Here is a 21,809-nt window from a genome sequence, read left to right on the forward strand (position 1 = left end):
ACTGTCCACCTGGGTCCCATGGTCTCTTATCACGCATTCGGTGTTAAGTAGATAACTGCCTATGTGGTAGTTCATGTGCTCTTTCCAGAACTTTCTAGAGATTTCTGTCATGCTCAGCTTCACCATTACCTCCTACTAGAATATCATCTACTATAATAGCACATGGATACCCAGAAAAGAATTGCTCCATTGCACACTAGAAGACTTCACTGGCAGAATTTATCCCAAATGGCATTCTCAAAAATCTGTACCTGCCAAAAGGAGAACTGAAAGTAGTTAACAGTGAGGATTTATGGTCAAATAAAATTTGCCAAAATGAACTCTTTGCATCCAAGACAGAAAAAACAGTGCCATTTGGCATAAGAGCAGTGATTTCTTCAACTGTACACATTTGATGATGAGGTATTTTTAGTGCTTTGTTTAAATCTCATGGATCAATACATATTCTGATATCATCTGAGCTTTTCTTATGAGCAACGACCATGGAAGATACCCGTTCAGATAGTTCTTCAACTGAACAAATTACACCTTGCTGCACCATTTTATCTAGCACTGCCTTGGCTCTATTCTGCATAGCTACTGGAACTTTCCTGACTGGCCTGATAACTGGACTGACTTCAGGGTCTAACTTTTTTATTTATTTTATTTTACATTTGTTAACTGGGAGGGTCCGACTGGACACAGGTCCATTTTCAGTGGAGGCCCGGGGAGAAAAGCTCCATGTTACACTCTTAGCAATTATACAGCTCTAAGCAAGTTTTAAGAACAAATTTAGTTCTTGATCTCAGAAATACTAATTAATTTAGATCCTTGTGTCTCTGTATAAGCTAGTTACTTATCAGATCATTCTAAAATTACTTTAAATTTTAATAAAGACCTTAAAAATAGCTTACCGCACAGAGGGTACAATTGTACCCTAAATCCAAATTTATTAAATAAAGAAGATATAATTCAGGAAACTCAAGCTGTTCTTGATCTACTATTAGCTAGTTTATCCAAACACCAACATTTACCCGATGTTGAATGGGCAACAACCAAAGCACAAATAAGAGGGATCTTTCTTCAAAAAGCTACCTATTACAAAATAATACAAACTAGAGATCTACAAAGACTGGAAACTAAAATTAAGACATTAGATCAGGATTTAATTAGGAAATATAACCAACAAACAGAAAAAGAACTATTAAAATGTCAAAAGGAGCTCTTTTTGATCCAAAATAATAGGTTGTCGTTCCATGAACATAAATTGTTGGTAAGATATGCTAACCATATTCAAACGCCATCAAGGGCATTAGCTAGAATCATTAATCAATCAAAAATACCTTCTCAAATCCCTGAAATACAGTTCAAAAATAATAGATATACAAAATCGGAAGATATTATGAGTATCTTTGAAGTGATATATTCCCAAATCTATGGTGATCATCAGGAATCTCTCACAAATAGGACTAATAATGATTTTTTATGAAAAATAATTTTTCCGAAAATAGATGATTCCTCCAAAATAGACTTAATTAAGCCAATTTCCTCTGGGGAAATAATAGATACAATTAAAAAGTTGAAATCTCATAAAGCACCAGGACAGGATGGTTTGACAGCAGAGTTTTATAAAACATTTTGTGGTAGCTTTGGCAAAACACTTCCACATATATTTAATTATATAATTAACAATAAAATTTATGACCCTCACTTTAATGCATCCAGAACAATTCTTATACCTAAAGAAAATACAGATCTTCAAAATCCGGATAACTATAGGCCTATCTCTCTTTTAAATATTGATATGAAAATGCTGACATCTATTTTAGCTAATAGATTGAAGAAGGTAATAGATTTAATAATATCTAATGAACAAGCCGGATTTATAAATGCCAGACAAACTACTGACAATACTTTATCACTCCATACATTAATCTCTTATGCATGTCAAAAAAATATTAATGTTTATGCTCTCATTATTGATGCACAAAAAGCATTTGATAGAGTTAACTTGAAATTTTTGTTTGATGTTTTACCATATTTTAATATACCTCAAGAATTTATTTTAACATTACAAATATTATATAATAACCCTTATACAAATTTATATATCAATAAACATTTTTCTAAAAGGATACAAATTAAAAACAGAACTCGTCAGGGCTGTCCTTTATCTCCTATATTTATTTAATCTATATTTAGAGCCACTATTTTTACATATTAAACAAAATATATACCACAATGCTCCAATAATTTATGGTACTAAAATATCTATGGCTGCTTTTGCTGATGATCTCAACATTTATTGTACGACTCCAGTTTTAGATACTAAAAAAATATTAAAAGCAGTGGATGACTTTGCAGAGATATCCAACTACAAGATGAACCTTAAAAAAAAAACTTATTTCCTTTAAAAATGCCAAAACCCTTTTCTCTTCTACCACTGGTAGGACAAGTTAAATCTGAGGATAAAATACTATATTTGGGTGTTGTCTTTTCCACAGATAACAGAGATTTCTATGTGAATAATGTTAAGTTACTTTGGGATCATATATTGTCTGACTTAAGAAGATGGAATAATCTGAAATTACCAACAATGGCAAAGGTTTCAATTATTAAAATGAATGTGCTACCCATAATTTTGTACATCTTTAGAGCCACTCAAGTGTTGATCCCTAAGAAATTTTTCAAACAAATTCATACAGAATCGGCTAAATTTATATGGGAACCTAGGAAAACTAGAATATCATATGATAAATTGATGACTCCAAAAAACAAAGGAGGCCTAGATTTACCTAATTTTGAAATATACTATTTAATAATAAATTCTAATAGAATTTTAAGAATAGCTAACTATGAGATATCTAGTAGTAAATGGTCACCTAAATGGGTGGTTATGAATCATAAACATCTTGTAAGTTTGAATATTAATCCTAAAGCTTTACCTTTTTTAAGTAAAGATACCCTTAAATTATTTCTTTTAATGGAGCATATTGGAGTATACATAATTTTAATACAAAATCTTTTCCAATCATTAAACCTCTTGCAACATATGATGATTTTTCAACCCTTTCATAAGAACCCGAATTTGAAAATCAATAATCAATTAATAGATCTTAAAAAATATCCACTTATAGTTAATTTAACTTTATTTGATATGTACCCATATCTTAATCTTTCAATCCACGATATATTACAGGGGATGAATCTCCCTAAATCCTACTTAATAATACTGAGACAATTAAAGGATCTTTCCATAAATTACTTCAGAGACTTCAGAATCAATGAAGAAACTTTAATTGTTCAAATTTATGGTTGACTCTTGGACAGGATACCAAATTTATAACTTCTACAAATGAACTGATAAAAGATCTGAAATACCAAAATCAAATACTCATGTCAAAATATTGGAAAGAAAAAATACCATTGATAGAAGAAAATAAAATATTAAAAGCAATTAACTTAACAATAAAATCAATTTCTCTTCAAAAGTTAATATTTACCCAATTGATGATATTTAATAATGCCTACTACACACGTCTTAGCTTGCATAAATTTAACTCAAAAAACTCGCCTAAATGTCCATACCGTAAGGATCAAACGGTGGACCTCTTACACATGTTCTGGAGCTGTAAATGTATATATAAACTTTGGAACTCCTTAAAAATTCAACTACAAAAGAATGGTTATCAACATTCTACACTTTCTTGGGAATTTATGATTTTACATATCCCTCTTAATAACTTGGATAGAACCCAAATGATTATACTTATAAATATTTTCTTATTAAAGAAACTTTATATAGCTACAAATTGGCTGAATCCATCTCAAACTTCATGGGAAAACTTCAAAAGTTTAGCGATGAAACATATTTTAGCACACAAACTATTAATTAAGGATAATAGAAGAAATATAAATAATCTGAAGGTATGGGAACAAATCTTCAACATTATATTGGCTTAATGTACCAAATCCAGTTTAACCCCTGGACATATATACTTAATTTGAAAGTTAGTAATAACAATTCATTATAATGATATTAGATTTTTTGATTCTAGTTGTCAGATGTTCCTTTCTTCTCTTTATTGATTTTGTTTAACTGATGGAAGAATTCATGTAAATAGTGTACATATATTGTAGTATGGGTGTTAGAAGCTTTATTTGGGTATTATTTTTTTTTCTTTTTGGTTTAATATTGTATGAACAATTGGTAAAACAATAAAGATTTATTGAAAAAAAAGAACAAATGTAGGTGTTACATTATTTAGAGTAGTACAAAAATGAAAATTCCACAGTTATATAATGCATTTGTTAGAAGTAATAAGTAGTAGAAATTTAACAAGAATTTTTTTTTATCTATATTCTCATTCACAATAAATTAACATTTATAGAGACATAGATACATATATATATATATATATATATATATATATATATATGTTGATAACCGCACATCAAGAATATAGATATTGAAGTAAGAGTGTTGTACTCTATAATGGGTCTAATGAGTGTCAAGTAGAGGGGAACAATGACCTCTTTTTTCCTGGATGAGAACTCTTTTATGATGAGGTGTGGCACATAGAAGGACTTCCTGACTACTGTGGCAATGAAACTATCAAAGGAGAGACTACTGTCCACCTGGGTCCCAAGGTCTCTTATCACGCATTCGGTGTTAAGTAGATTGCTGCCTATGTGGTAGTTCATGGGTACAGAGTTTTTACCAAAGGGGATGACACTGCACTTTTTGGCATTGAGCTTGAGGCCAAGGCTCTGACACCAGGCATCTGTCTCAGCGAGGCCCTTTGGTAGGAAGTCCACATCATTTGGGAACTTGACTATGGCTTCTAGTTTGCAGAGGCCTTGTGTGTTAGCCTGTACTTCAGCGAAGTAGATACCAAACAGGAGAGGTCCCAGGATGGAACCCTGTGGTACTCCACTTGTCAATGCTTTGACATCAGATTTGGAGTCTGCAACTTTTACAGTGTGGGTTCTGTCAGTGAGCCAGTTGGCACCCCATCTTGTGACATAGGGATTTATACCTAGTTTAGATATAATTCCATAATGGGGGATGGTGTTGAAAACCTTGGCAAGGTCAAGATAGGCTGTGTGAACCACCTTACCCTCATCTACAGCTTTGGTGACTGCCTCAAAGAAGTCGATCAAGTTCAGGCGGCATGATCTGCCTTTCACAAACCCGAACTGGGTGGGATACAGAGTTTGGAGGTTACCAATGTCTTTGTTTATGAGTTCTATGATGATACGTTCCATGGCCTTGCAGACCAGGCTCGTCAGGCTAATAGATCGATAGTTAGCGGGAGCCGTGGTGGCTCACCAAAACAGGGTCCAGGGAAGCACTGTATGCTAGGTAAAGATGGCCTCTCAGACATCTGTATGATATTAAGTAAAGAGTCAGGGCATTGAGGTGGTCAGCACAGGACACTGTGTTTATTCCTTGTATTCTTTTTGTAAGGAACCTTTGTGGACATTCCATTTGCTGCATGTGTCTGGTCAGGACCAGGTACACACCAAAGGGGGTATTATACTCTCTTATCGGTCTGATGAGGGCGGAGTACAGTGGTATGATGACATTTCTCGAAACAGATGACAGGCCATTGCTTATAAGTTGAGCAACAATGAAAGATTTTTCTTACTACCTTGGACACCTGCTGTGCAATGGCTATATTAACATCTACGTGTGTTTCCAAATCCCTGACTACTGAATCAACTTTTAAGGGTGTTTCATTGATGACATAGTTAGCCACGGTGATAGACTTCTCAAAAGATGCTATAATGCATTTCTTGGTATTGAGTTTTAAGCCATGGTTTTGGCAACAAGCCTTTACATTTGACCTTCCTTAAGGGTGTTCTTGCCTTGAAGGGATTCAGTGACTGCTCCCAGTTTGCAATCACCTGTGAACTTGGTCAGTCAAAGGACTTTGACATTGGCTTTGACATCTAAGGAGGAGATGACAAAAAGGAGTGGGCCCAACACATAACTCTGGGGGGCTCCAGTGGTTACCAGCATCTTTGTGGAGGTGGGCTCACCAATTCTAACCTCATGGGTCCTATCAGTGAGACAGCTAGCTGTCCAGCATGTTATAAAAGGGTTTATACCTAGTTTCATAAGTTTGTTGACAATACCTGAGTAGGGTATTGTATCAAATGCTTTAGTCACATCCAGGTAGGTAGTATGCACCATGTTCCCCTCATCCATTGCCTTAGTGACATTTTCAGTGACGTCCACCAGATTCCTTAAGCATGATCTCCCATTTTCAAAGCCAAACTGGGAGGGATCTAGTTTCTGAAGGTCTCCTATGTTCTTGTTGATAATTTCCATGATAATTCTTTCCATGGCTTAGCAAATAAGACTAGTCAGACTACTTGGTCTGTAGTTTCCAGGATCTGTTGGCGGTCCTCTCTTATGAAGGTGTATGACTGATGTGGCACAAAGCCTGTTTTAAGACTATACTTAAATAATGACTGTAGGGTTCCTGATAAGTCATATTTTAGACTTCAGGAGGCATCCTGGGATGTTATCTGTGCCAATGTTTTCTTGGCTTCATTGAGTGCAGCCAGTGCATGCTCCCTAGTTATAGCTGGAGGGGTTATGTTTGAGGATATTTTTGAGAGGGTGGTTGGGGGGGTGAGTGAGGGATAAAGTTGTAACTGAATTTGTCCACTAACAGGTTTGTTCTGTCACCAGGTTCAGTGAATATGACACCATTAACCACCAGTTCAGCACATGCTGAGTGCTACCCTTGAGGTTTCTGAGAAGTCCTTATGGTTACCTTTCACCCAGGGGGCTAGCTTTGCTTGACCTAATTAGCACTATTAGTTGCCTATTTAATTTGATGAAGGAGTTTCTACCTTTATGGGAATTACTCTTCCTGATTTTTACCATAATTTTTTCCTTTTGTTGTATAGCCTGTTTAATTTGTGATGCCACCAGGGTGGTTTGTTTCTATGGCTAGTCCTGGGCTTCTGGTAGGTACAGCAGCCTCTGCAATTAAGCACAAGCTACTGTGTTCTCTGGGTTTGAGTGGCATTGAATTTTGACAATCCATCACTTAATAAAAGGTCATTTGCCTTGGAATACTTCCTAACTGTTACTGGTTTTAATGGGATTACAGAGTTGATTTTGATTCTGAAGGAGACAGCTTTATGGTCAGACCTGGCAGGGAGGATGAGATATTGGTGGGGGGAGGGGGGTTGCAGCATTCTCCCATATTTCTAAGCATGAGATCCAGTGTTTTGGAGCCTCTAGTGGGCATATTCACCCTTTGGTCAAAGGTGTTTGTATTTACAAAATCCAGGAATCTGTGAGCCTGTAGATTTGAGGCTGTGTAGGATTCCCAGTCTATAGAGGGGTAATTAAAGTCTCCCATGAGTAGGTTTTAGGTTGGATGATAAGTGTCTCTAGTAGGTCCAAGTATGACCTAAGACAACTATCTTGGTTAGAAGTACCCCACCATCTCATCTTCACACAACTCTCTACCACCCACCAAATGTTCCATACGCCCGATAAAACTCCAGCTCTACAAGGCCTCCTCAACCCCCATACAAGTACCAGTCTACTAAAATCCACTAATAAAGCTCTAATTGAAGTAACCAGAAGTAAAAATAGCTCAGGTGACTCTCTATACTCCTTTAACATTGCTGAACTGTTGAATGCCTTACCACTCAAAATCAGAACTATGAAACTATGACTAGCTTAAAAAAACTTCAAGAATCGCATTAACTCACCAATTCTTGAACTTGTACATGTAGTGGGCATGAGTAGCCCAAACCATGGAACTAGCTGATTTTAAAATTTTAATTGCATATGTAATGAGCATTGAATTCAAATCATATGACTACCTTATATTGTTTTTTTTCTTTCTCACTGTTAATATCTAGCAGATTTTAAGTCTTCAGTTTGCTATGTTACCTGTATATAAGTAACCTAATTGCATTCTCATTGTATACAAGGTCACTACCTGCTACTATTGTAAGGACTGTTGTCTAGAAGCATTGTTATCTAAGATTATTGGTCTTGTCTTCCACGTGGCCAATTTATTTTGTTTTAGTGTTTTTTACAGTTAGGAATGTCTGTTTACGGTTTTTTTCTTCATTGTATTATAAGCTTTTTTCTACTAACAAAATTGTCTACTAACAATGGAGCTTTTCTCCCTGGGCCTCTGCTGAAAAAAATGTTTTATGCCGAGTCAGACTCTCCCTGTAAACACACGTAAAATAAATAAATAAATACATACATTTTGAGCTTCTGGGGGTAAGGAGGGTGACCTATAGCTGACTAGGATATGGTACGAGCTTTCATCTATGGTGATCTGCACATGGAGGAAATCCAGTACATAATCCTGTTTGATAACCGTAGACGCGTGCTTGTTACTAATGTACATTGGGACACCTCCTCCTTTAGCCCTTGTCTGTGTAGCTACTGGTCTAAAAGTGTTGAAGGTACTGAAGCCTTGCACTGCCAGGGGTACCTTCTGATGCTATAACCATGTCTCAGTAATTGCACAGATATCTGTATTCTCGAGTGTGAGGAGGGTTTGGAGGGAGTGTAGTTAGTGTAATTTTTTTGTTGAGCAGTCACACTTTGAGGTTGAGTTGATTTTGCTATGTTAGTAGGTTTGTCAGTTTGGCATTGTCTAAAAAATGCACTATGTGGGTGTACAAAGTTTTAGTCCGTATTCGAAAGCCTACAGGGCAGCAGTGCAGGCCATCCTTGGCAAAGAAACATGGTCTGTTAACCCTGTCCTCCCAAGCTGACAAATACGGGATCCAATTAGAATGACACCAGAAAGACAGTTGTTGAAATCAGTCGTTTTTTGCTCATACTATGACATCATCCTTGGTAATATACTGCTGGTATCATTCTCAGTGATGCATTGTATCATTGTTTCATACTTGGTGATGGTAATATGCTGCGGGTATCATTCTCATTGATGCATTGTTTCATCCTCGGTGAAGGTAATATACTGCTGGTATCATCCTCAGGGATACATTGTATCATTCTCCTGTGACGGTAATATGCTGCCCAGTGCTAGACTCATAGCAGCCTGAGACACATATTCTGAAAGCTCCATAATGTCTATCTTCATATAGTCCAGGGAGGTTCTTCTTAGGTCATTTACACCTACATAGACTATGATGGAATCATACTGGTACCTGTGGCATAACGACTTGAGTGCATGATTTGGCAGATTCTGTCTCCAGATAAGCAACTAACAGTTCTCTTCTCCTTAGTCAACCTAGTTACAGGGGGATCGATATATGTTACAATGGAGTCCCCTAGAACAAGAATCATGGGAGGTATGTTTGCTTGTCTTAGGGGTTTAGTATTTGGGGCTCCACTAAGAGTGATGCTGTCTGGTGTTAGGTGGTGTTTTTGGAGTGCCTTTGGGCTTGCTGAGGCATAGCTTTGACAACTGGTGTTCTAGGAAATCTTTATTGTTTAGGAAGATTGCTTTTAAGTGCCTCAGCATATGTTAGTCAATGTGTGTGTTGAGTGCATGGTTTTGCTAACCTGACGTGCACTTGTATGGGAAAGTTTAGCCTCCAGTGTCATTATGTAAGTACGCCTATCCCAAACTGTGTCTGCTTCCTTAAGGATTAAGTGGTTGTCAGTAAACATGGGATAATTGCTACATTGTCTCAAGTAAGATGACCATATAGATTAAACTTGCTACAGAGAAGTTAGGAAATTGCATCTCCATGCTGTCCAGTCCTTTGATTTGTGAACTACAAGGGGGGGGGGTGTATTGGTGTTAGAAGGCTATTAAGGGTGCTTTATCAGAGCAGATTATGCTAAACAGTACTAAATTTTTCTAACTTTAATATGTTTACGCAATACTGAATTCAACTAAATCTGCGGCTATTACAACTTGACTCCCAACTACCTGCTCCAAGCTTGTTGACACACAAGGTATTTGCACTACATTGCTGCCTTACAGGGTACAGTTTTATGAAACATTCTTTCTAGGTGTTTGCCTCTGTACCAGGCACTGCTAACCCATGCAAACGAGCAAAATTTATATCACCAAAGAAAAAGAAAATCAACTAATGAGCCCTCTGGCCAGTAAAATGAGCGTTTATATCACGTTATTGAAAGATGAAAATAGCAAACGCTATTGAGCATTTATATCACGTTATTGAAAGATGAAAATAGCAAACGCTATTTCATCAGCCCCAAAACATCTAAACATGAAAATATCGAACATTCAGAACAGCAAATTTTTTCCCATGGAAAAAATTTGCTGCTCCGAAACGCATACACACAAAACAAGCACATCAAACAAACAGCAACCACACACATACACTTAAATTCTTACATCTAACGTTACACTAAACTAAACATACACTATCTACCCACTTAACTTAACCCTAACGTCCATCCCTATTACACACTCACCTAACCCGCGCCCTAACCCTAACTCACTTAAACCGCCCCAACCCTAAAGTCTGTCACTATCGCACACACACCTAACCTGCGCTCTAACCCTAACTCACTTAACCCGCCCCTAACCCACAAACAATCGCACACTTAACTGAACCCAACCAGTAGCTTTCCACCACAGCACTAAGAATAGCGAAGCCACAGAAACAGCCAACCAAATTCTTTCCCGAGGAGGACCCTAAAATGACAACACTATGAGTCCTTTTGTGCATTTCTAACTGGGATAGACCAGGCAAACACCTCCTGCCACAAGACAAATAAACCCAGTCCTCCTAATGTAAAACACAGTAGAAGAGGCCCACAAATGCAGTGTTACCACAAAACATGGAACTATCTGGAAATCCCTTGCTTAAGGCAATTTCAAAACAGTCTTACATCACTAACAGTGAAAGGAAGAGCAATTTGTTTTACAAAAAAAATCAGTGAAATCCGCACACAAAATCCAGAAACACTAGCAATCACTCAATAACTTTCATGTGATTTAGCAATCAAAGGTACTTAACTTTGCCTGGATGGCAGTGGATACAAGTAAAACATATCTGGAATGCAGGCTAGCACTCCAAGCTTTGGTGAGTTCCAGGAAAATGAGCAGGAACCAATATGTAGTAAAGGAGGTTTACTCAATAGCAATGCTGGTTTGCTTGGTGGACACTCAATATCATGCTCAATGGAAAACAGTGGGTGGGAAGATTACATAAGCAGTCTATAGCAATGAGATAGGGGAGGGAGGGACTTTGGAAATCAGATTATCATAAGGGGTGGAGGCCAGAGACACAGCCATATTATAAAACAACAGCAGCAGCAATAAGGGTGGAAGTGTTGGGTAAAACCAAGCATGCTAGCTAGAAAGTCATACAGTCAAATAAAGGAAATATTGTCTCTCTTTCAGAAACTTTAGCTTAATGTGTTAGTGGTGGAAGCGGCAGACACAGAATGCAAATTTACGCAGGTAAAAGACAAGCAGATTATAAAAGCACTGGGGCACAAACTGGAGGACAGAAAATTTTCTCCCTATTGACCTTCTACTACATTTTAAGGCAGCAGACTAAACAAGGCCTGAAGGTGCCTAAAGAGAATAAAGCCCTATCATCCAGGCAGTCAATTGAAGTTGATGGTGTATCAAACACCCTTGTCCTTGTGTGAGAAGATCCAGTCTGTAAGGAAGCTTGTAGTAACTGCCCCTGGCCATTTCAAAAAGAAGGGAAAACCATGGTTGCCTGGGACAGAAGGGAGTCAACACAATGATCTTTTGTGATTCTTTCGGAATCTTCAGAAGTACCCTGGATGTTAGTGGAAAAGAGTGTACAAGCATACAGGGACATTCCTGTCCAAGTAAAAAAAAAGGCATCTGTCTTCCAGGCCTTCTTGCATGGAATCGTGGAGCAGAATCTTGCAGCTGACTGTTCAGACAAAGAGGTCTACTTGAGGAACTCCCCACAGATGGATCAAATCTTGGAAGACCCCCTGATCTAGTTTCCATTCGTGAGGGTCTGCCCATGTCCTGCTCAGCTTGTCTAAAACACAATTTTGCTCTGACAGAATATAAGATGCCTGTAGTGAGATTGTGCTGTGAAGCTATATCCCAAGCTAATGTGGCTAGTCTGCAGATGGGATACAACCTGGTTCCCCCTTGCTTGTTGATGTACCACAAGACTGTGGTATTGTCTGTAACAACTTGAAGAGATCCCAGGTTCCAAAATATGATTCAGAGAGATTAGTACCTTGATCAGGGCAAGCACCTCTATTGTATTTATGTGTGTATGTCTTGTCTTGATGTCCTACATGCCTTGCACTTTTATCCCACCTGAAACTGCTGCCCAAGTGAAGTCCGATGCATCTGTAGTAACCGACAGCTTTGCAACAGGGAGAGAGAAGGGGAGATCTGGATTTAAGGATATCAGTTGTCTCCATTAAGTGATTTCCCTTCTGACAAACCCCAGCATTGGGATTTGAAAAGATAAGGGGTGTTGGTGCTGGGACCAAAGAGACTTCAAATATTACTGTATCTTTCTTTTGTGGAGTCTTGCTATGGGTATCATGAGAATCATAGAAGCCATGAGACCCAAAATACTGAGGTATTCCCATGCAGTGGCTGAAGTTTGAGTGGAAAAACCATAGAAACAGATGCATTTATATTTTTCCTGTGGAAGAAAAGCTCTTTGAACTGTGATGCCTAGTTGACATCCCAGAAATACAATCATGTGAGAAGTTGTCAAAAAAGATTTATGAGTGTTCTTTTGGAATCCCAGCCTGTGTAAGAGATTCCTCACCCAAGAGAGAGATTCCTGACACTTTGAAAAAGATTCTGCAAAGATAAACAAGAAACGTGAATACCCTGTATCCTGCAATGAGCGATAATGAGAGCTAGGCACTATGCATACACTCCTGATGCAGTGATAATGGGAGCTAGGCACTGCATACACTCCTGATGCAGTGATAATGGGAGCTAGGCACTATGCATACACTCCTGATGCAGTGATAATGGGAGCTAGGCACTATGCATACACTCCTGATGCAGTGATAATGGGAGCTAGGCACTATGCATACACTCCTGATGCAGTGATAATGGGAGCTAGGCACTATGCATACACTCCTGATGCAGTGATAATGGGAGCTAGGCACTATGCATACACTCCTGATGCAGTGATAATGGGAGCTAGGCACTATGCATACACTCCTGATGCAGTGATAATGGGAGCTAGGCACTATGCATACACTCCTGATGCAGTGATAATGGGAGCTAGGCACTATGCATACACTCCTGATGCAGTGATAATGGGAGCTAGGCACTATGCATACACTCCTGATGCAGTGATAATGGGAGCTAGGCACTATGCATACACTCCTGATGCAGTGATAATGGGAGCTAGGCACTATGCATACACTCCTGATGCAGTGATAATGGGAGCTAGGCACTATGCATACACTCCTGATGCAGTGATAATGGGAGCTAGGCACTATGCATACACTCCTGATGCAGTGATAATGGGAGCTAGGCACTATGCATACACTCCTGATGCAGTGATAATGGGAGCTAGGCACTATGCATACACTCCTGATGCAGTGATAATGGGAGCTAGGCACTATGCATACACTCCTGATGCAGTGATAATGGGAGCTAGGCACTATGCATATGCATACACTCCTGATGCAGTGATAATGGGAGCTAGGCACTATGCATACACTCCTGATGCAGTGATAATGGGAGCTAGGCACTATGCATACACTCCTGATGCAGTGATAATGGGAGCTAGGCACTATGCATACACTCCTGATGCAGTGATAATGGGAGCTAGGCACTATGCATACACTCCTGATGCAGTGATAATGGGAGCTAGGCACTATGCATACACTCCTGATGCAGTGATAATGGGAGCTAGGCACTATGCATACACTCCTGATGCAGTGATAATGGGAGCTAGGCACTATGCATACACTCCTGATGCAGTGATAATGGGAGCTAGGCACTATGCATACACTCCTGATGCAGTGGATAGGCAGAAAAGTGATAATGTGATCCATACACACAGAACCTTAAGAAACGCCTGATGTCTTGATGAATAGGAATGTGATGATTAAAACCATCCTTTAAATCTAAAGTTGCATGGAAACTTGAATGAGGCACTATCACAAACTGGTTTAGTAAAGATAGATCCACAATTGATTTCCAAGCATTTTCTTTCTTTTGCACTGAAACATCCTTGAAAACAAAAACCTTTCCCACCTGGAAAGGGGGGATTGGCTCTATTAGTCCTGGGACAGCATATGAAGAAGGACAGGTAGAAGCAAATGAGTCAAGTCTGAAGAATGAGGAATTACTCCCAGGAAAGAAGGAATTTCCTCCCACTGCCATCTGTAATCTCGATGAATGATTTTCACAACCCATTTGTCTGAAATTATAAGTTATGCACTCACCATAACTTAGCATCTGTGTTGTCCATTTTCATTGTTCCTCACAAATGAGTTCTGATCCAACTCGGCTGCAAACACTAGACTTTGGATCTGCCTCTCAAGCTGCTCCCTCTGCACATAATGCCCTGTTCTGTCCCCATTATCTCAGATCAAGTTTGCTGCAAAATCAGCAAATAGTCTAAGAGGATAGAAGCAGACAGAGCTGAAACCTGGAACAGTATGCTTCCAAACTAGTCTCATAGGTACTTCCAGAAGCAATAAGGATTGGGGGATAGATGAGAGGGAAGGTGAGGAAGAATGAAAATGGACAACACAGACGCCAAGTGATGATGAGTACATAGCTTATGAATCTGATGTTGTCCTTTTCATTCTTCCTCACAAATAGGACAGAGACCCCAGCTACGTAATCGTTGGGAGGCCCTCATGGAAGGACCTGCTGGAGCACTATCGAACCAAAAGAAGCTCTGCTTCTGGATATGATGTACAACTTGTAATGCGTAACAAAAGTATGAGTCTTTAACCAAGTAGCTGCAGCACAACTGTCATCAATGGAGGTCCTTGACCAAAATGAAGCAGCCATGGACCAAGTTGAATGAGCTCAAGTAGGTCTTGGGAAATTTAGACATTTATGAGAATAAACAAGTGAAATGCAGTCAGTAATCCATTTGGCTAGAGTAACTTTAGATGCCGCCTGATCTAGGTGATTAGGGGAAAAAGATATGAAAAGCGGATCTGACTTTCTGAATTGTTTTGTTCTGTGAAGACAAAAACATAGTTTTCTGTGCACATTGAGGAGATGAAGCATGTATTCTCCTTTATTAGAAAGCTTTGGGGAAAAAAGGTAACTGAATGGGACTGATTAATGTTATTTTCAGACACCACTTTAGGAAGAAAGGAAGGGGCGGCCACAGTGGTGCAGTGCAGTGGTTAGCATTGCCGCCTCACAGCAAGATGTTCTCCGGTTCGATCCTCTGCTGGGGTGCCTTCTGTGTGGAGGCTGCATGTCCTCCCTGTGGTCACGTGGGTTTCCTCCAGGTGCTCCGGTTTCCTCCCACATCCCAAAGACATGCTGCAGTTGGATTGGACACTCTAAATTGGCCCTAGGTGTGTGTGTGTGTGTGTGTGTGTGTGTGTGTGTGTGTGTGTGTGTGTGTGTGTGTGTGTGTGTGTGTGTGTGTGTGTGCGCCTTCTGTGGAAGGTTGGGCGCTGGGCTGGCAACTCAACACCGTAAAACTCCACTGCCAATCATAAGCAGACAAGGTGATCCATTGTGGCGACCCCTAACCTGGAAAAAAAATGAAAGAAGAAGACTTTAGGAAGAAAGAAAGGGTTAGACCGTAGAGAAACCTTGTCTTTATGAAAAACAATGTAAGGAAACTTAGTTGAAAGAGCCTGGAATTCAGAAATTCTTATAGCTACCAAAAAGACAGTTTTCCAAGAAAGAAATTTCAGATCACATTTATCAGACAGTTCAAAGGGCTTCTGAGTTAATCCTTGATGAACCACAGTAAGGTCCCAAGGAGGAGAACGGTCTTTTATCAAAGTTCTGAGAAGTTTAATTGCTGAAAAACTTGCTCCTTTTTTAAAAAGAATGGTTAGAAAAGAAAGAGTGGCTGATGCTGGGGCTGAGAAAGGGTCGATATTCTGGTTAGAAGCCCAAAAAGTATACCTTATCCATTTGCTTATGTAGATTTTTTTGGTAGAAGATTTCTGGGAGGCCAAATAATAACGCAAACTGGGGAAGAAAGCCTAGACTGTCTAACTATTACTGGAAGTGCAGAAACTATGCAGTTAGTTTAAGGGCATGGAGATTGGTATGTTGAATTTCTGATAGATGGGATAGGAGATCCTGTGTGGGCTTCAGTATTCATGGAGGGGTTCTACTTCATGTTGTCGAAGGCCGACAATATCGAAGCTGATATTGTCGGCACCAGATTAGCGAAAGCAAAAAACATTGAATGTTTAAACGGAAATCACCATAAGGGGAGATTTCCATTTAGTTCAATGTAGTGCAGTCTCAGAGTTGGTATATTTAAGTAGGGGGCATAGCACCCCATGTGGGGGGTGCAGCAGGGCTTGCCCCCCTGCTTGCAAAGGTAAGTTTTTATTAATTTTTGTTTTTAGGCATTTTTTTAACATTGAATGTTTAAATGGAAATCTCCATAAGGGGAGATTTCCATTTAGTTCAATGTAGTGCAGTCTCGGAGTTGGTATATTTAAGTAGGGGGCACAGCCCCCCATGTGGGGGGTGCAGCGGGGCTTGCCCCCCTGCTTGCAAAGGTAAGTTTTTATTTAGTTTTGATTTTAGGCATTTTTTTATCTTTTGATGTTTCAGAATTCGATAATATGGTGTCGACCATATCAGATTCGATATTCTGAAACTTCGATAAGATAATATAGACGCCATGGAGGATATCACTAGTAAGACCATAGGAAGGGGAACCATACTTGCCAAGGCCAGAAGGGGGCAATGAGGATGACTGTGCTCTTCAGCCTGTTTGCTTTCTGTAGGAATTTTGGAATCAGGGTAAGAGGAGGGTAGGCATATGGAGACCTGGGAGACAATCATGAATTAGGGTTCTCCTGGCAACTCCTCCTGAGGGGAGATCAGAACAAGTACTTGCTGCACTTGTTAAGGGGGGGGTGGCAAAAAGGTTGCAGCAAGGCTGGCCCCAGCTGCTGAAAATTGGTTTACTATGGTAAGGTTGAAGTGGGTTTGGTTGAACCCACTTCAATCGAAGTCTGGAGGCCGAACGGTGACAATGTTGAACCCAACATTGTTGAAGTACGAATCTCACCTCTATCTCAACCCATGTTAAAGCCCATACTGGAGGTTGAAGTAAAGTCATATTTCGACAATGTCGGAATTTGACATTGTCGTTTTCGCAGATGTGGGTCGAGGATCCCATCATTCGATGGGGTCCATTTTGACCTTACCATGGTAAACCCTGGAAATCAAATTTGCCACCAGTTGATTTAGATACCACTCATGAGGCATCAGAATGGATCAGTGTTGCAGTAAGAAAGCAGTCTGATGAGAAAGCCCATTGCCAAACCCTCATGGCCTCTCTGCACAGGAGGTAAGATCAGGTTCCTCCTTGCTTGTTGATATACCAGACTAACAACATGTCCATCTGAATTGCAATAGTTCCCAGAGGGAGAGCATCTTGAAAGGCCTGCAACACTAGAAGGACTGCTCTCATCTCTAGAGCATTGATATTCAGTTTAGTCTCTAGAGGGGACCACATGACCATCATTCCCAAGACATGACACCCACACCATTTGGGATGCATCCATAGTCACTGTGGCAACTGGGGGCTGAAGAATGACTGGTCTGCCCAGAACAAGGTCATCAGATTGAATCTGCCAACAAATGTGTCACTTGCAAATTTGAGTGAATTTTATAGTAAAGGATAGGGGATGATGAAGAATGGAGCATTGAACAGCCAAGGTTCATTGTAGAATTCATATAAAGAAGTGTGCTAGTAGAACCAGTAAGTATGGCCACTGCCATCGACCCAAGAGCTTGCAGCACTAATCTTGCTGGAGGAGAAGGTTGAGAAAGTATAGTCTGAACTTGAACTATCAAGGATGTTATACATTGGTCAGGTAAAGAAGCTACCTGAGTTGTAGTATTCCAAAGGCTAACTTTGATTTGGTAAGATTTATCGTGATACCCAAGATGTTGCAGATCTGGAGCAAATAGTCCATGGCTTGTAGAAGTTGATGATTGGATGAGGCAGTGAGATGCTAATTGTCTAGATATGGAAACTCCTGGAATCTGTTAAGCCTCAAGTGAGCTGCTACTACTGCCATGCATTTGGTAAACACCCTGGGAGCTGTGGTGAGTCCAAGGGGCAGAGCTCTGAATTGGTAATGATTGGCTTCCAACCGAAAGTTTAGGTATCTCTTGGATCACCTGTCTATTTTTATGTGATAGTACACATCTTGGAGATCTATGGAGCACATCCAATCATCCTTGTGCAGAAAAGGCAGGTTGGACTTGACTGTGACCATTCAGAACTTTGCCTTATTTACATACTGGTTCAACTTGTTTAGATCCAAAATGGGTCTGAGGTCCCCTGTTTTCTTTGACACCAAAAAGCGTGAGTAAGTTCAAAATACTATCTGGTCAGGCAGGACCTTTTGGGTGACACTTTTCTCTAGCAGCTTTTGTATTTCTTGTGCTATATCCTTCCTATGACTAGATGGAATATCAGGAATTTCCTTCCTTTGAGGAGTAGAAGGAGGATGAAGGGAAAATGTTATGTCGTAACCTGCGGATATTATTTTTGGCACCCAAGAATCTTTTATGATCTTTGTCCAGGCATCTAGGTGCGCAGAAGATTGACCCCCAACTGCCTCCAGAGTTGAGCAGTCAGGCAGCACTAAGGGAGCGCTGATAGGACCTCTCTGAAAAAGAATCTCTAAAACCCTGGTTCTGTGGGCCCCCTCTGCCTCTAGGGTGATGTCTACCATTAAAGCTTTCTGCTCTGCCTCTGGAGGAATTCTCCATGCGCAATTCCTGGAAAGGTCATGGAGACTTACAGAACAACCACATCTTACCACCTTGGTGGTTTCTAGAGAAAGTCTGTTGAGGAGTAGAAAACTTGATTGCCATGGCAAGACAGTGCATTTCCTTCTTTTTCGCTATGGGTAAGTGTGTCCTTGACACTCTCTCTCTCTCTTTCAGCTTTTCCCAGTTAGGGGTTGCCACAGTGGATCACCTTGTCCACTCATGATTGGCAGTGAAGCTTTTACGGTGTCAAGTTGCCAGCCCTGCACCCAACCTTCCACAGAAGGCGCACGCACTCACGCCTAGGGCCAATTTTTAGCATGTCTGATGGCCCAAATAAGGAAGTGCCATCAAATGGGGCAGTAATAAAGGACATCTGAAGAGCTCCACAAAATCTCATAGCTGCATCAGATATGTCTCCTTATGAATATCCCTGAAATGGCTTCTTATGAGGTACCTTCTGCTATATGGGAGATAACCTCATCCCCATGAGATAGGTTTGATGGGTTCAGAACTCGAAACCAAAGAGGGGAGAGGAGTAGAATCTGACGCAAGAGACAGTTCTCTGTGGAGAGCAAAATCCCTTTCTACCACCTTGAAAGCAGAAGGACTGAAGAAACCCTTTCCTTCCTCCTTGGAGCCAACACCTCCAAAGATGGTATGTCAGGGCCACCCCTGGATCTGAGCCTAAAGGGGGAATGAGATCCAAGCTGTCTGGGGCCGAAGCTCTGAGATGGAGGGACAGATATGACAAAATCAGAGCAGAGTCCAATGCCTCGGATCTGGTGCAGACAGCTCAGCTCCAAGACCTGCTCAGATCTGAAGGTATCAGAGAAGAACCAGTCAGAGAAACTATTGGGGTTGAGAAAGAAACTTTCCTTGAACCGGACTCTGAACCTGTTGAGGATCTCTGATCCTGGGACTCCACAACTGTCGCTCATCTTGTTTCCCATTACAGATGAACAGGTGAGGTGGTATAAACTAGGATCAAACAGGAACAAAACTGGTGAAACCGCTGCTCCAGAAAACCAGATCCAGAAGGAGTACGCTGAAAGGGTTTTAACGCAATTTTTTATTCATAAAAACCAACAAAAAGCGTTTTCGCTACTGCTCAGGCAGTAGCTTCATCAGAATTACAAAAAACATTGGCGCCAAAAACAGATTTAAACTTTTTGTCTCCCGTGACGTCATCCCACACCACTGAAGACTTGCGCTTTCCTTTTAGTGCAAAGGTAACGCTCTCAAAATTGGCTAGCGCTTACCTTTTACAAATAAAAGCCACACACTCAAGATTAATCACACAGTTACTAAATTAAAAACATGTATGCAAAAACCACAAAGGTTTAAAACATTAAAATTTGAAATTGTACTTGTTTAAGAAAAGACCAAGATGGAACGTGTATAAGTACATAAATACACCAGGGCACACAATTAGTGTAAAGTACCTACTTATAACCAAGATACAGTCTGATATAGTAGAATCTATGTAAATATCCATATCAAGCTTACTATTTTTTAAGCAGTATTTCAAACTGGTCTGGTTATTAACTTACTGGTCTTCACTAATACTTATAAACAGGTGAAGTGGACAAAGGTCTTTTCCCTCGAGGTAAATATTAAAATAGTTATTGTGTCTTGCTGGGGGACAGATTCCCTGTTTTTACATTCACTAAAAAAAGTTCGGACCAGGTATGGTTATACCAGATAAAAGGACCCTACTAAGAACTAGTTTTAAGCAGAAGAAAGAAAAGAAACAGAGGTCCCCTGCTACTAATAATGTGGGGGTTAAAATAAAAAGATTAAGTCCTACCTGATATCCCCTGGTCTTTTAGTTGGACTCGTGGGGTCATTTGTGCAGCGAGTATAATAAAAGAGGGGACAAGACCCCTATGAGTCACCAATAAATAGTGTATTTTCAAGGAAAAGAAAATACTATTGTATAACTAACCGTATATGTAGGTTTTATAAGTGTATTAGTGTAAATGAATAAATAATGACCCAAATAAAGTGAGATAGACTTGGAACAGTAATTAGTTCTAAGTACCTACAAGGTGTCAAAAAGTTTAAATTTGGTTTCATTATCGCATGTAACTCTTAAGTTTTAGTATACAGGCGATATTACAATGTTCATTAAGGCCCGGGGTATTGAAGGCATCCAATTTAATTTGCCATACTAGTTCTTTAATTTCGAGGAATAAAGCTTGTGGACCTCCCCGTATATTGTGTGGGATGTGGTCAATTGCTATAAAGTGGAAGCTATGATTACTTTGACTTATAATGTGCTTTGCAAGAGCATTGTCTTCCTTCTTTTTCCTTATTGCATAGGAATGTTGGTAAATCCTATCCTTAAGTTTTTGGTCTGTTTTGCCGACATAGTAAGCCGGACAGCAGTCACATAAGGCCAAGTAGACTACTGATCTGGTGTTGCAGTCTATTTTGTGGTAAATTTCATACTTCTTACCTTTGATTTGAAATGTAGAACATGTTTTTAATAGTTTACACCAGTTACAGAGGCCACAACGGAATGTGCCCTTTTGTCTTGAGAAGAAATCAGACTTTTTATTTCTTTCTAGTAGACTTTTGAGGTTGTTACCACGTTTATATACAATTGGAGGTAACGTATTCAATTTCCCTTGAAGCTGTGGGTTACTAGTGATGAAGTACCAATTTTTGTAAATAATGGAACTAATAATAGATGATTCCATATTAAATGTAGTAATGAAACTACTAGTGTAGTTCAGATGTGTTTGCTCTGAAAACCCACTGAAAGTGTTATTTTGAGTTATAAGGTGAGAAGAAGTGGTAGGTGACTCACCTAGAGTTATGTTATGGCTAGTTTCTAAGTCAAACTGGCCAAGTGACAATAACGGTACATAGACCCCTGAATGTCTCTTATATTTAACTTCCCCTATAAGTTCAAGGATGAGGTCCTCGGGGTAGTCT

This window comes from Protopterus annectens, chromosome 15.part0 (assembly GCF_019279795.1).
Source record: "Protopterus annectens isolate FY-2018-M chromosome 15.part0, PAN1.0, whole genome shotgun sequence".
In the NCBI taxonomy this organism is placed as follows: Eukaryota; Metazoa; Chordata; order Ceratodontiformes; family Protopteridae; genus Protopterus; species Protopterus annectens.